The following is a 13,842-nucleotide window of genomic DNA, read 5'->3' as shown; positions in this document are numbered from 1 at the left end:
GCCGCCGACCGGTATAACCGCCGCCCGATCCGGTTCTCGAAGGTTTTTCCTTTTAAAATTTCGGTTTCTTTTTAGTTAGTTTTATTTAGAGAACGCTCGTCAGATTAGATCTGGAGCGAACGGTTTTTTGTCCTTTAGCGTTCGTTAGCAAACGTTCGTTATTTAGACTTTTCTTTTTCTATTATTTTCAGCCAGGGACCCATCTGTGAATAATTTATTTATAGATTAGCCCCTGATCTTCAAACGTCTACAACTTTTTACTCGTTTATCGAAATCCAACGAAACCGACGCCCACTTCTTCGTTATGGTCCCCGCTATCCAGTAAAACAACTTAAACATAATTCTGGAAGTTTTAAATTCAAACATATTTGTATTTGAACTTGTTTTGATCGTAACTTGAGTTTTATAATTCCGATTTGAGTGATTCTTTTGCAAATCGAAGCTCTTGACCTAAACTTTCTGATAAGGCCAAATTCACATAGTGTTGGTACTGTTAGGAATTGTTTTATGTTGCAAGAGTGATTTGCTTGGTTTTGATGTTTTCCGAATTGTCTTCTTCGTTCTATCCGATCTTTTGAGTGATTGCTCATGTGTGATTACCATGCTTGCTTATGATAGATTGAAACGGAGTGTGACGAGTAGAACTATCAAGAGTTATGAGTGCGAATCATCTTCTTCAATAGTACAGGCAAGTTCACACTTTGATCACACTTTTCATTACCCAGTTTTTATGCATTAGTTTCAACCCTCAAACATTGCATGGTTAGGATCTGAATAACATGTGGTTTTTGGGAAGTAGATGAGGTAGTACCTATTGCCCTGTTTATTATCAAACCTTTGGGAGTTACTTCTACATTGCTTATATTGTTATGCTATGCTCGTAGACGTGGATTGGGTTTGAGTGAATTTTCCATGACAGATGTGACATTGTTAATTAATGGTTCAACTTAAGGTGGCTACAAAAATAAACAACTGGGTGGAATGAGGCACCTGGAGAACCCAGTGTTGCCTGTATTTTTGGATATCCCGGAGTACCCGTGTGATCATCCTATGGACCGCCACCCAGTCTCAAAGGGATCATAAGATTATTCATGCTAGAAACTTCCGTGTGCAGCCACAAGCCATTATGGGCTCTGGCATAGTTGAGTAAGTTGCATGAGCTCTCGAAGAGGTGGACTAGCAGATGTAGGGGGATTGTAGGTGTAACGGTCTGCCCGGAGTAGAGAGTAAATGCTTCTGAAAGACTGTGTCTCGATCATCCGTTTCTCAAACACCAAGTAGTGCGAGAAATCCAACGGAGGAGATCGAGTCTTGTGGGGAAAAGTGCGCAAACCTCTGCAGAGTGTACAAACTAATCATGATTAGCCATGTCCCCGGTTATGGACATCTTGAGTATCTAATTCTTGGATTATCATGTGAATCTCATCATCATGTTACTCTAATTTAAATTTGATTGGGTTTAATCACGTTCTTAATTGGGATTGAGTTGGAGGTACCTTCTCAATGTTTAACAACCACCATGATAGTTAAATAAAATTTATTCCTTTGTTGTAGGGAAAAATTGGATTTTCGCAAAAACAGGTTAACCATATAGCTTTTCCACCAGCCAAATATGCATATAGTGATAGTTATAATTCATCATTATCCTATGGTGTGAATTTGCCAGTACATTCAATGTACTGACCCTTTGTGGCTGCAACGTCTCATGTTGCAGGAATCTTACGACGAGTAAGTGATACGTTAGGGTTACGAATTCTACACTCAACTTTGCCGTTGGTGTTGATGGGAATCCACAACCTTGTTACTTCCGCTATTTAGATTGAGGTAATAGTATTTACGTTATTTATTCATGTGATTTACCTCTGTTATAAATCCTCGAGTACTGTGTGTGTCAGCATACCGATCCAGGGATGACACTTAAGCACAAAGACTTGATCCATTCGGGTCGGGTCGCTACAAGATGGTATCAGAGCACATGTTAACTGTCGGACGTGACCCTAGTAACTGGCAAGCCCATAGGAATGATTTTCTCTAAAACTTTCTTTTTTCAGAAAGATCTTTTACCTCTCTTCTCTTCTGAGCTTATTCAAATATTCCCTTTTAGTGAGACCATACCCTTTTTCCCTTTGGACCACTCGAAGATTCGACGGATGAGACCACTTCAAGAAGTACAAGATATCGGACAACTAAGACCACTTCGGAACGAAGAGGATTTTACCGTGCATTATGATAATGGAAACTACAACGGTTGAAGACTCCGAAGACTGGGAGAATTTGAAGGATTTGAAGAATTCCCAGATTTGTATGACCTAGGAAGGCAACCCTTATGGAATTTGGCAGACTATGGAAGTTGTCAATACCCGAGATCAAGGTGTATCGGAGAAAAACCAGAACATGGAGCATTAGAATTCCAAGTTTGGTCAAGAAAACCCTAATGGAGGAGATATCAGCTATGGAATGATAGCTCATGGTAATGACAAGAGCAGAAACACGGATATCCATGATGTTATCGCCCTCTTATACTATTGTCACCGTGCCGAGTTAAGCATGCAATTTTTTGAAAGGATTGGTGGGTAGAAGACTGATGGAGCATCTATAAGCAAGAGATGAAGTTTTAATCCTAGATGGTGTATCACCAGGATCTGGAGTATTACATCAAGAATTTTAAGATGGACCTTCAAGAAGTCGTATTTGACAAGGAAGCATTTTGTGAAGAACTTAGGACCCAGAAGCTAAAGTAGCCAAGCTAGAGGAGCAAAACTTTGAGACATCAAAGATTCGTCAGGAACTGTAGGACAGTAGGATCATGGTTCATGTCGAGGTTGATGAAACCCAGAAGTTTGGAACACAACTCCAGAAATATTAAAGGACGTCATGAGAGACTTCGCGTCAACAGAGATGATCTGGCAAAAGAACTTGGGAAAGACAAGCATGATCGGAAGAAGCCATCGGAGACATGAACAAGACTTGAAGAGTTTGACGATGTTGAAGATGTATTGACCTTTACAAGACCAAACCCAGTTATATACCTATGTTAGATGCGACGTTTGTGAGCTGTCATTTGTTTGATGTTTTTCCGACAGCCACAAATAAAAATTTGTCTTTTCAAAACTATTGGTTGTGTTGTGTGTATCCCTCTCTATATCTCTGATCCCACCCCAACCATTGGACCCAATAGAGGATGAATGGAGATGAGCTTATATTTTCTGTACCGATGATTCAATTGGAGATGGACCGATGGATTCAGAACATGGAGGATCATATGGAGAATAACACTATAACTGGAAAGGATATGACCCAGCATGCTCTTCAGTGCATTGAAAGAGGTGTTGCTACTTGGTGGAGGATGTACCAAACCATCAATGGACGGAAAGGAGTAACCACTTGGAAAGAATTTTAGTTGACTCCGCTAAAGTCTCGGTTTGTGTCCCAGAAGTTGAAGCCTTATGGTAATGATATGAAGAAACCTTGTGCATGCAAGCCTTGTGGAGAAATAGGACACAACCATAAAGAACCCCAGGACGAATACACTCATAAGCAGAGGATTACCAAAGGAGTTAGCCGAGGATCTCAGGGAGCTTCGTTTCGAGATAGTCCCCATAGGTTTCGTTGCAACAGTGGAGGTTCAGTCAACCTTAGTGGGAAAGATTCTAGAAGCTCAAAAGGATGACAAAGAGATGGCTGAGATAAAGGAGAAATGAGCAAAGGAAAAGCCAAAGGTTTTCGTGAGGATGAGCATAAGACCTTATGGTTTGAGGACCGTGTATATGTGCCCAATGATGCAGAGATCAGGAAGTTAATACTTCTGGAGGCTCATGACTCACCATACTCGATTCGCCCTGGAAACAACAAGATGTGTTTGGATTTGAAGGAGCGTTTCTGGTGGACTGGTATGAAGAAGGATATTGCGGAGTATGTAGTCGTAGGTGATGTATGCCAGAGAGTAAAGGCAGAGCATCAGAAGCCAGCGGGATTTCTACAGCCTATGCCGATACTCGAATGGAAGTGGGATAAGCTTGGCATGGATTTCATTACCGGATTTCCCAGAACCCGATCGGGATATGATTCTATCTGGGTAGTAGTTGATTCGCTTGACCAAAGTGGCTCACTTTATCCCAGTGAAAACCACCTATACAAGTGCGTAGTTGGCCAAAATATACATGACCAGGATCGTATGTCTGCATGGAGTTCCGAGGACCATCGAGGAACACAGTTTACCTCAAAGTTTTGGAATCAGTTGCACCATACTTTGGGTACTAGGCTAGAGTTCAGTACAGCCTTTCATCCGCAGACAGATGGATAGACCGAGAGAGTCAATCAGATTCTGGAGGACATGTTGAGAGCGTGTGCGCTAGATTATGGATCTAGTAGGATGATAATCTACCTTACGCGGAGTTCTCATACAACAACAGTTACCAAACCAGTTTGAAGATGGCCCCTTTTGAAGCTTTGTATGGGAGAAGGAGCCAGACACCGTTGATGTGGGATGAAGTTGGAGACCGTCAGTTGTTTGGACCAAATGTGATCAAGGAGTCAGAAGAGAATGTTAAGTTGATTCGAGATAGACTGAAGGTAGCTCAGTCCAGGCAGAAGAGTTATGGAGACTCAAAGTGCAAGGAGGTAGTCTATGAAATCGGAGATAGAGCATATCTTCGTGTGCCACCTTTGCGAGGAGTTAAATGATTTGGAGTTAAGGAAAAGTTAGCCCCGAGATTTGTAGGACCATATCGAGTTTTGGAGCGTATGAGAGAAGTGGCCTACAAGTTGGAGTTACCCGAAGGACTGTCAGGAGTTCATGATGTGTTTCACGTTTCCCAGTTGAAGAGTGCCATGCAGAGATGGCCAATATTCCCCTGTAAGGATGCCTGACCCTGGAAAGGATAATGATGTTATTCCCCGAAGTGGATTTCGGACAAAATAAGTACGAGTTTTATCTCGATATGTGGGGTATCCCCAAGAGTATGAAGAGATGAAGTACTAATGGATAAAGGAGGTATAATGTTGGTAATATGGAGCAATTGTAACTCCATGAGAGTTTGAGTAAATCACATCATAGTTTGGTACAAATAGAAGGAAGGGAGACAGTACAATTGGATGGATTTAAGAATGCTAGGAAGTTGGATGATGGAGTAATGATCAGATGCCCCGAGGATGAGTTCAAGGTTTACAAGTGATGAGATCACTACAGGAAACAGCTACTTTGCCGTCTGCCATGGCGGACGGCAAAGGCTCGAAAGGCGGACGGCAAAGACCTTTGCCGTCAGCCGCGGACGGCAAAAGGCTCCAGCAAAGAAGGCTACGGTAAACAGCTGCTTTGCCATCTGCTTCCTGGCGGCGGACGGCAAAGGCTCTTTGCCGTCCGCGGCAGACGGCAAAGAGGGCGGACGGCAATATTTGCGCTGTCAGTCCGTTAAGTGGCTAACGGCGGACCTTTGCCGTCCGCCGCAGACGGCAAAGAGCCTTTGGTCTTTGCCGTCCGCCTTATGATGTCATCTACACGTCACTAGATGGCAGGTTCTTTGCCGTCTGCCACTGATGGCAAAGTGCGGGTTCTTTGCCGTCTGCCACGGACGGCAAAGTCTTTGCCGTCTGCCACTGTAGGCAAACTGACCAAATGGGTCAGCTCCCAGGAAGCACAGTTGGCTGCCACGTGGCTTCTTTGCCGTCCGCGGCAGACGGCAAAGGCTCTTTGCCGTCGGTGGCAGACGGCAAAGAGCCTGCATATTGTCTGTTTTTACTGTTTTTTATTAAATCCCACAATTTGCAGCACATATCACATATATAAGTTTCATATCCAACACATATCTAGCACATAAGTTTCATATCACATATCACATCAGTTTCATCCATACACATTGTTCATACATAAGGAAGTTCCATCCATACACATTGTTCCATCCATATATATATTACAATGCAAAGTGTCATGAAGATAGCAAGCTAGATACAATGCAAAGTTTCATCAAAGGAAAAGCAAGCACTCCATCATAGCAAGCTAGCTTCCATCAAGTGAATGAAATCTGCAAAATGGTAAATAAGAAAGTTAGAAATAGGTGACTAGAACAAGAAGAAGACTAGAACAAGAAGTATATGTCATTTATGAGCTAACTTAGGTGAAATGGATCATATATGAGCTAACTAAGTTGAAATGGGTTGTTTATGAGCTAACTTAGTTGAAATGGATCATTTATGAGCTAACTTAGTTGAAATGGTCGTTTATGAGCTAACTAAGGTGAAGGGCATCGTTTTTGAGCTAAGTAAGGTGAAATGGGTCATTTTGGAGCTAACCTAGTTGAAATGGATCGTTTTTTAGCTAACTTAGTTGAAATGGATCGTTTTTGAGGTAACTAAGGTGAAATGGATCGTTTTTTTAGCTCACTTAGGTCAAATGGATCGTTTTTGAGCTAACTTAGTTGAAATGGATCGTTTTTGAGCTAACTTTGTTGAAATGGATCATTTTTGAGCTAATTTAGTTGAAATGGATCGTTTTTGAGCTAACTTAGGTGAAATGGATCATTTATGAGCTAATTTAGTTGAAATGGATCTTTTTGAGCTAACTTAGGTGAAATGGATCATTTAAGAGCTAATTTAGGTGAAATGGATCGTTTTGTAGCTCACTTAGGTCAAATGGATCGTTTATGAGCTAAATTAGTTGAAATGGATCGTTTATGAGATAACCTAGGTAAGATGGGTCATTTTGGAGTTAACCTAGGTGAAATGGGCCATTTTAAAGCTAACGTAGGTAAAATGGATCATTTAGGAGCTAATGTAGGTAAAATGGGTCATTTTTGAGCTAACTTGGATGAACTGCATCATTTATAAGCTAACCTAGGTAAAATGGGTCATTTTGGAGGAAAATAAGCTAACTCTAGGTCATTATGGTAAGCATATTGGAGGAAATAAAGCTAAGTCTAGGTCTTTATGCATTTGTTAAGCAAAACACTAGAGAAACTTACCGTGATCAGGGAGGTGTAGGAGCGGGGTGGCTAGTGCCGCTACCTGGAGAAGGATCGTGCGATGCGTTTCTGGAGTTAAGCTGCACCAAAGATCATTTCCAATGTCTCGTTAGCATTACGACACTCAAATGTTAAGACTACCAAGTAATGTCCATTCAAACTAAACTCACTGTGCTCCCAGGAGCAATCACTGGCATCGGCGGAGCGGGCTGACCGGACTTCTCGCACACAGACTGCACATTTGGTTTTCAGAACAGAGTCATACTAGTTAGTAATGAGACTCAAATGTTAAGACTAGCAAGTAATCTGCAGAAGAAACTTACCACAAGGAGCTCGTACATGGCCCTTGCCTGCATGTCATTCCGTGCCCTCTCCTCCTCCATCATCTTTCTGGTCCTCTCCTCCATCTCCCGCTGCCTCTCCGCCGCCTCCGCCAGAAGTTTCTCCGTTCTATCTCTCTCAGTCTGTATAGCAGCCTGCAACACCACTCACATGACCATTTGTAATCATTGATGGAAGCGCACACAATGTAATGGAGAAAGATAACTGAGTACGTATCACTAACCTTGATGGCGAGTTGCACTGGCCGTTCACGAGGCCTTATCTCAGGAGCGGAGCTCGACTGGCGCGCCTTGATCTCCGGGAGAGTGCTAGGACAACGGATAAGTCCATCTCCAATGGCTATGGAGCCATGGGACCTCCCGCCACCAGATATCATCACCAGCTCTGGATCAATGGGACCCTGGCTCGGGTTAAAGTCCTCCCCTTTCCTCGCCTTCCCCTCATCTCTATATCTCACGAGCTTGTTGTGGGAGGAGATGTTGGTGAAGTTGTTTGCATCATCGAGGTCAGACTGAGAGAAAGCCTTGACTTTCTTGAAAGAGCCAGTGTGGGCCATGGCATACAGGTCATACACCTCTGGCACCTTATCCGCCTTATTGTAGCGTGCCTGAAAGAGAGAAACAATGAAAATTAGTAATTAAAGGGCTCAAGCTAGCATGATGAATGAATTGCATGAATCATGAAGCAAACCACATACCCAGTTGCACCCGAACTGATATAAGTTGGAGCTGCCTTGATGGTGTGCCACACCTTCCATTTGGGCACGTTTGTCCTTGGCCTGGTTGTGGAGGGCTAGCCATTCTTGTGAGCACCACTCATCGACCAACACCTCCCAACAATCCATCCGATCCGCACACCATCTCGGAGGCGCCTAACTTAGCAAATAGAAACTTGAGCGCTACGGCTAAGAATTACTAAATGAAGGAACTTAAGTAGAAGGCCTTAAGTAGAAGGCCTTAAGAATTACTTCATGTACTGCTCCTATACTCAGGAACTTATCGCGGCACGCCGGCTTGGTCTTCTTGATACCACGCAAGGCGTAGTAGTCTCGAACAGCCTGCACCCGAGCCTCGTGCCGTAAGTTCTGGAGTAGGCGCTTGCAGACGTTCTGCATAACATTTGCGCAGTCCTCCTCGTATCCCTCCTCACACCTGTAGAATGTCTGCAATCAAATGAGACAATATTGATTAGTACAATTAATAACTAGCTAGTTGAAGATTTTGAAATGTGTAAAGGAGAAATTACCCAGAACGTCCTGATCACCATGTCTGCCCTCGTGTCGCACACGACACCGTCGATAATGACATCCGGCGGGGCCGGGGCAGCCACGTAGTGCTCCCAGCTCAACCCAAGCTCTGGAAGCCGACCCTCACCAGGCAACGTGACAAACCCCGGGAAGTTTTGCCGGCAAAGAACTCCAAGGACGGAGTTGGGCCGGCGGACACTATGATGGTGGTCCCAACCCCTGCAGCATGACAAGGCCAACGCATTAGTTATTTGAAGAAACGTGAATGCAGAAGGTACAAAAATATTAAATGCACTTACGTACCTCTCCCCATCAGGGAAGATCAACCACCTCTGCTCGCGGGTCGCCGGCACGGACGGGAGCCGTGTAGCACCACGCTGGTAGACGGTGCCACCCTCCTCCTCAAGATCAGTCGGCTCCCCGCCATCATCAGCATGGCCACTCGGCTCCTCGGGCTGATCCGGCCAGGTACCCCATCCGGACGTGTGCTCCTCCGGGGTCTCGTGGGCCGAACTCTCGTGGGCCGAAGGCCAGTCGACCCGAGGCTCGTGGGCCCAAGACCCGTGGACCGGAGGCTCGTGGACCGGAGTCCGTGTAGCCTCCTCCTCGGACGAGTCCACCCTAGCAGTCACGTGCTCGGGTGAAACAGCTGGGGGTGGCGGCGAGGAAGGCTCCCTAGCAGTCACCCTACCTCCTCTCCCGCGACCACGTGCCCCACCTCCTCTCTTCCTACCTCGTCCCCTGCTGGGCACCGCGGTGGACGAAGAAGGGCCCGGCGGTGTGGACATACTGTCCAGCAACGCTCGGCGAAGAGGTACGTCTGGAATCGAAGACCTCAGACCACGCGCCGAGGAAGAAGGGGCCTTGGCGCGCTCCCGACCAGCGCCCACCATCTTTCAACACCTGCCATGACAAACAGTAAACGAAATTAGTACAACATAAAAAAAAGACCGACATGAATAATAATATGTGTATCACTTAAGTGTATCATCATCAAGTACAACATTAAAAAATTTAATACCTGACACTACTAATAATCTCGATCAGTATCATCAATAAATGCATAATCATCATCATCACTATAATCAATGACGGGCTCATAGGGTTCAGTGGCATCAACATGTGCAAGGCCACCTTGACGTAATCGGTCAAGCAATGACAGGTCATCCGCAGCAGTAACCTCTTCTTGTTCCGGCTCTTCTTGTTCCTCCTCTGGGGTGATGTCGGATTCACTGTCACTGTCTACTTCAATGTTTTGGGGTGAAGTATAGCGGTTCTTGAAACGCTTTTTGGAAAGACGTGTCTCTTGGAAGAATTCTCCTTCATATGTGTCTGGGTTAATGTGAGGTTCATAATCCTCTTCCTTTGGGGGAGATAGTCTAGCACGTGGCGGCACTTCATAAACGACATCCCAACCTTTCAGATTTGGATTAGTTTGGCAGGCCCACGGTAGATAGAATACTTGGGTCGCCTGTTGAGCCGTAATATAGACATCAGGAACATCTAAATGGGTGCTTTGGTTGATTTCAACTAGCCCTATATGTTCATGAGTTCTTCTAGTCTCCTTCGGCTGAAACCAATAACATTTGAAGACTACGACATTCGGTGGGTTTTCACCATAGAATAGAAGTTCATAAATTGCTTCAACTCTCCCATAATACTCGGTACCTCCTTCGCCGATAGCAGATACACAACAATTTGTAGACTTTCGGTCGGCCATAGATAGCTCTTTGCCATAGGTACGAAAGCGATACCCGTTGATGTCGTATTTGTCAAATGAACGGACCTTATAGTCAAAACCATTAGCGACTTGTCTCAATTCGGCGTCCATAGACTCTGAATTAGCCTACAAGTTTAATATGAAAGGATTGTTGCATTACGCACAAATTAGCGAATGAAACCGGGATAGCCGCCTACAAATTAGCCTACAAGTCTAATAGAAATTACCGTTTGTTTGAACCAAGAGATGAAACCGGGATAGCCGCCACCTTGCTTTGCGAGAAGCTCATACTCTTCGACAGAATCCTTTTGGATCACCGCTCCATACGAGAATAAGGCGACGTATCGACTGTATGAAATATCCAGGAATAAGAGCAGTTCAAAGGAAATAGAAGTTGCGAAACTATGTACCGAGAACTTACTCGATGTACGGCCGCACTTCTATCAGGTTGTTGAAGATATACAACGAAATGGTCCGCCATTGTTCGTTATCCAAAGATACTGGATTTGAAACACTGGCTGGTGCGAGATTCCCTTTGAATAGGCTGAGGTTGGATCCACCCTTTTTAGGGTCGTCAGCATTGTACCGAGGCTTCGGATTATGCAAATGACGATTTTTGGCTTCGTAGTGTGCTGTCACGAAGTTTGCCGCCTCCTCAGTGATGAATGCCTCAGCCATCGATGCTTCAATTCTACGTTTATTTTTACATTTTTGTCGAAGCGTCTTCTGCATCCTCTCAGTTGGGTAGCACCAACGATTTTGCACGGGCCCCCCCAATCTTGCCTCGGTCGGGAGATGCAAAATCAAATGTTGCATTGGATTAAAGAAGCCCGGTGGAAAGATCTTCTCTAACTTGCAGATCAACTCCGGCGCCAACTCTTCCATTTCTTCTAGCACGCCAGGCGATAGTTCTTTCGCACAAAGAACACGGAAGAAATAGCTGAGTTCTGCCAGTACTAGCCATTCATCCTCAGGGATGAAGCCACGCAACATCACCGGCATTACCCGCTCAATCCATATGTGCCAATCATGACTCTTGAGACCAAATATCTTCAATTTATCAAGACTGGCTCCCCTCTGTAGATTCGCTGCATACCCATCGGGGAACATCAACTGCATTTTCACCCACAAGATAATTTCCCTCATAGCCGGCCTTCCAAGATTGAACCATGCCTTTGGCTTCGTCCAGTTCTGCTTTCCTTTCGGTTCTTTCATGTTTTGTAACGGCCTATCACATAGCGCCTCCAGATCGACTCTAGCCTTAGTATTATCCTTTGACTTCCCATCTATGCCGAACAATGTACCAAAAAGTGCCTCGGCGATATTCTTCTCAGTGTGCATCACGTCGATGTTGTGTGGGCAAAGGAGGTCTTTGAAGTAAGGCAGATCCCATAAGCATGTTTTGTGAGTCCAGGCGTGCTTAGAATTATACCCCTTGAAGTACCCTGGACGCTCGGGATCTGGCTCGAGAGCGTTTAACTGATCCAGGGTCTGTTGGCCTGTCAATGCATGTGGTGCAGAGTTTTTGACAACTCTACCTCTGATGAAGTTCTTCTTGTCTTTCCTGAACTTATGGCGAGGATTCAGGAACTCTCTATGCATGTCGAAGCAAGAAAACTTGCGACCGGCCTGAAGCCAACGAAACTCAAGAGCTCCCTTGCATGTGGGGCACGGGAACCTTCCATGCACACACCAGCCAACGAATAGCGCATACGCCGGCAAGTCATGCGTCGAGTACATGTACCAGACACGCATTATGAAGTTCCGTTTGCTATAGGCATCGTATGTCTTGAACCCATTATCCCAGGCTTCTTGCAATTCGTCCTTAAGCGGTTGCATGTACACATTCATATTTTTCCCCGGATAGTTGGGCCCTGGAATTATCAACGTCAGGAAAATGTTCTTTCTTTGCATAATCTGTCCGGGGGGGAGATTGAGTGGAAAGACAAATACGGGCCAACAACTGTATTGGGCTGCCGTCATACCAAACACACTGAACCCATCCGTGCTGATGCCGACTCGAGGATGCCTCGGATCTGCCGCTTTGTCACCATGTAATTCATCAAACTTTTTCCACGCAACACCATCCGATGTGTGTACAATCATCAGATTCCCATCTGCATCTAGTTCGGTTCTTTTGCCCGTTTTGTGCCATGTCATCTGTCTGGCCGTCTCTTCGACCATGAAAAGACGTTGAAGTCTTGGTACGATTGGCATATACCGAAGAACACTAACGGGGATTTTGGTCTGTGTCTTCTCACCCATACCGTTGTCTACCACAACATACCTGGAAGACTTGCAAATGGGACAACAGTTCAAGTCCGCATAGTCAAGCCTAAACAAGACACATCCTTTCTCACAGGCATGTATCTTATCATAGGGCATCTTCAGTGCACGGAGGATTTTGTCCGACTGGTACAGGTTTGCAGGCATTACATGGCCTTTGGGTAGAAAGCGTCCAAATACTGTCATCATTGCATCGTAGCATTCTCTGCCCAAGTTGAACTGAGCCTTCAGAGCCATTACTTGTGAGATGGCATCCAACTGACAAAGCTCAGTGTGCTCATGGAGCGGACGTTTTGAAGACTCCAACATTTCATTGAAGGCCTTTGCAGATTCCTCCATCTCCTCGTCCGAATCCCGAGCATCATCAAAGTCTTGCACCATGTTTTCCATACCGGTACCATGCTCGTCGGTGCGACGACGATCCACCTCAGCTCGGTCACGTTGGGCAGACTCACCATGAAATGTCCACACCGTATAATCGGGCGTAAAACCACTCTTCTGCAGGTGTTTGCCCATTTCAGCCTCTGTCCTCTTTTCCCAATTGCCGCACCGTAAACAGGGGCACCAGGTTTTCCTCTGGCCATTTGCAAATGCGGCTCGCACAAACCCCTTGGTTTTTGTGAACCATTCAGTGCTCCATTTGTTCTGACCAGTGTGACCGGTGTACATCCACGCACGATCACTCATCTTGACTTTCAGAGCTACTAGACACACAACAAATATATATATATATATAATTCACCATGTATGTATTCATCAGTTGATCTACTTTGTCAATTTTATTACGTCCATGCAACCTACACTCTAATAGGTAATGATAGGTCCTAATCCCACCCGAGTATGTTTAGATTGGGTTCATTTTCCCATGCTATGCCCCGGATCCTACGCAAAATTTCGGCAGCACCTCCCCGCTGTTCTCCTGATACACGTCTCTGCAATAAACAGAGAGGATGTGTACCCGGAGAACAACAGGGGAGGCACTGACGAAATTTATGCGTCGGATCCGGAGCAAAGCATATGGGAAAACGAACCCAATCTAAACATACTCGGGCTGTCCATGGATAGCGTTGGACAATTCGAAAGAATCAAGGTTATAAATATGCAAATGCATGCATATTTATAACTATGACGCTTTCGAACGGGAGACACATATTGGTTACGCATACTGATGATTCAAGACACATATATATCTAGCTATCAAGTTTCATCGGAATAGATCAAATAATTAATGGGGGAGGAGGACATGTCATTTGTGCTCACCCACGAACGAAGGGGCAGAGCTCGTCAAACGC

This window comes from Triticum aestivum, chromosome 5D, assembly GCF_018294505.1.
Source record: "Triticum aestivum cultivar Chinese Spring chromosome 5D, IWGSC CS RefSeq v2.1, whole genome shotgun sequence".
Classification (NCBI taxonomy): domain Eukaryota; kingdom Viridiplantae; phylum Streptophyta; class Magnoliopsida; order Poales; family Poaceae; genus Triticum; species Triticum aestivum.
The sequence above is the reverse complement of the archived record's forward strand: the minus strand, read 5'-3'. Positions refer to the sequence as shown.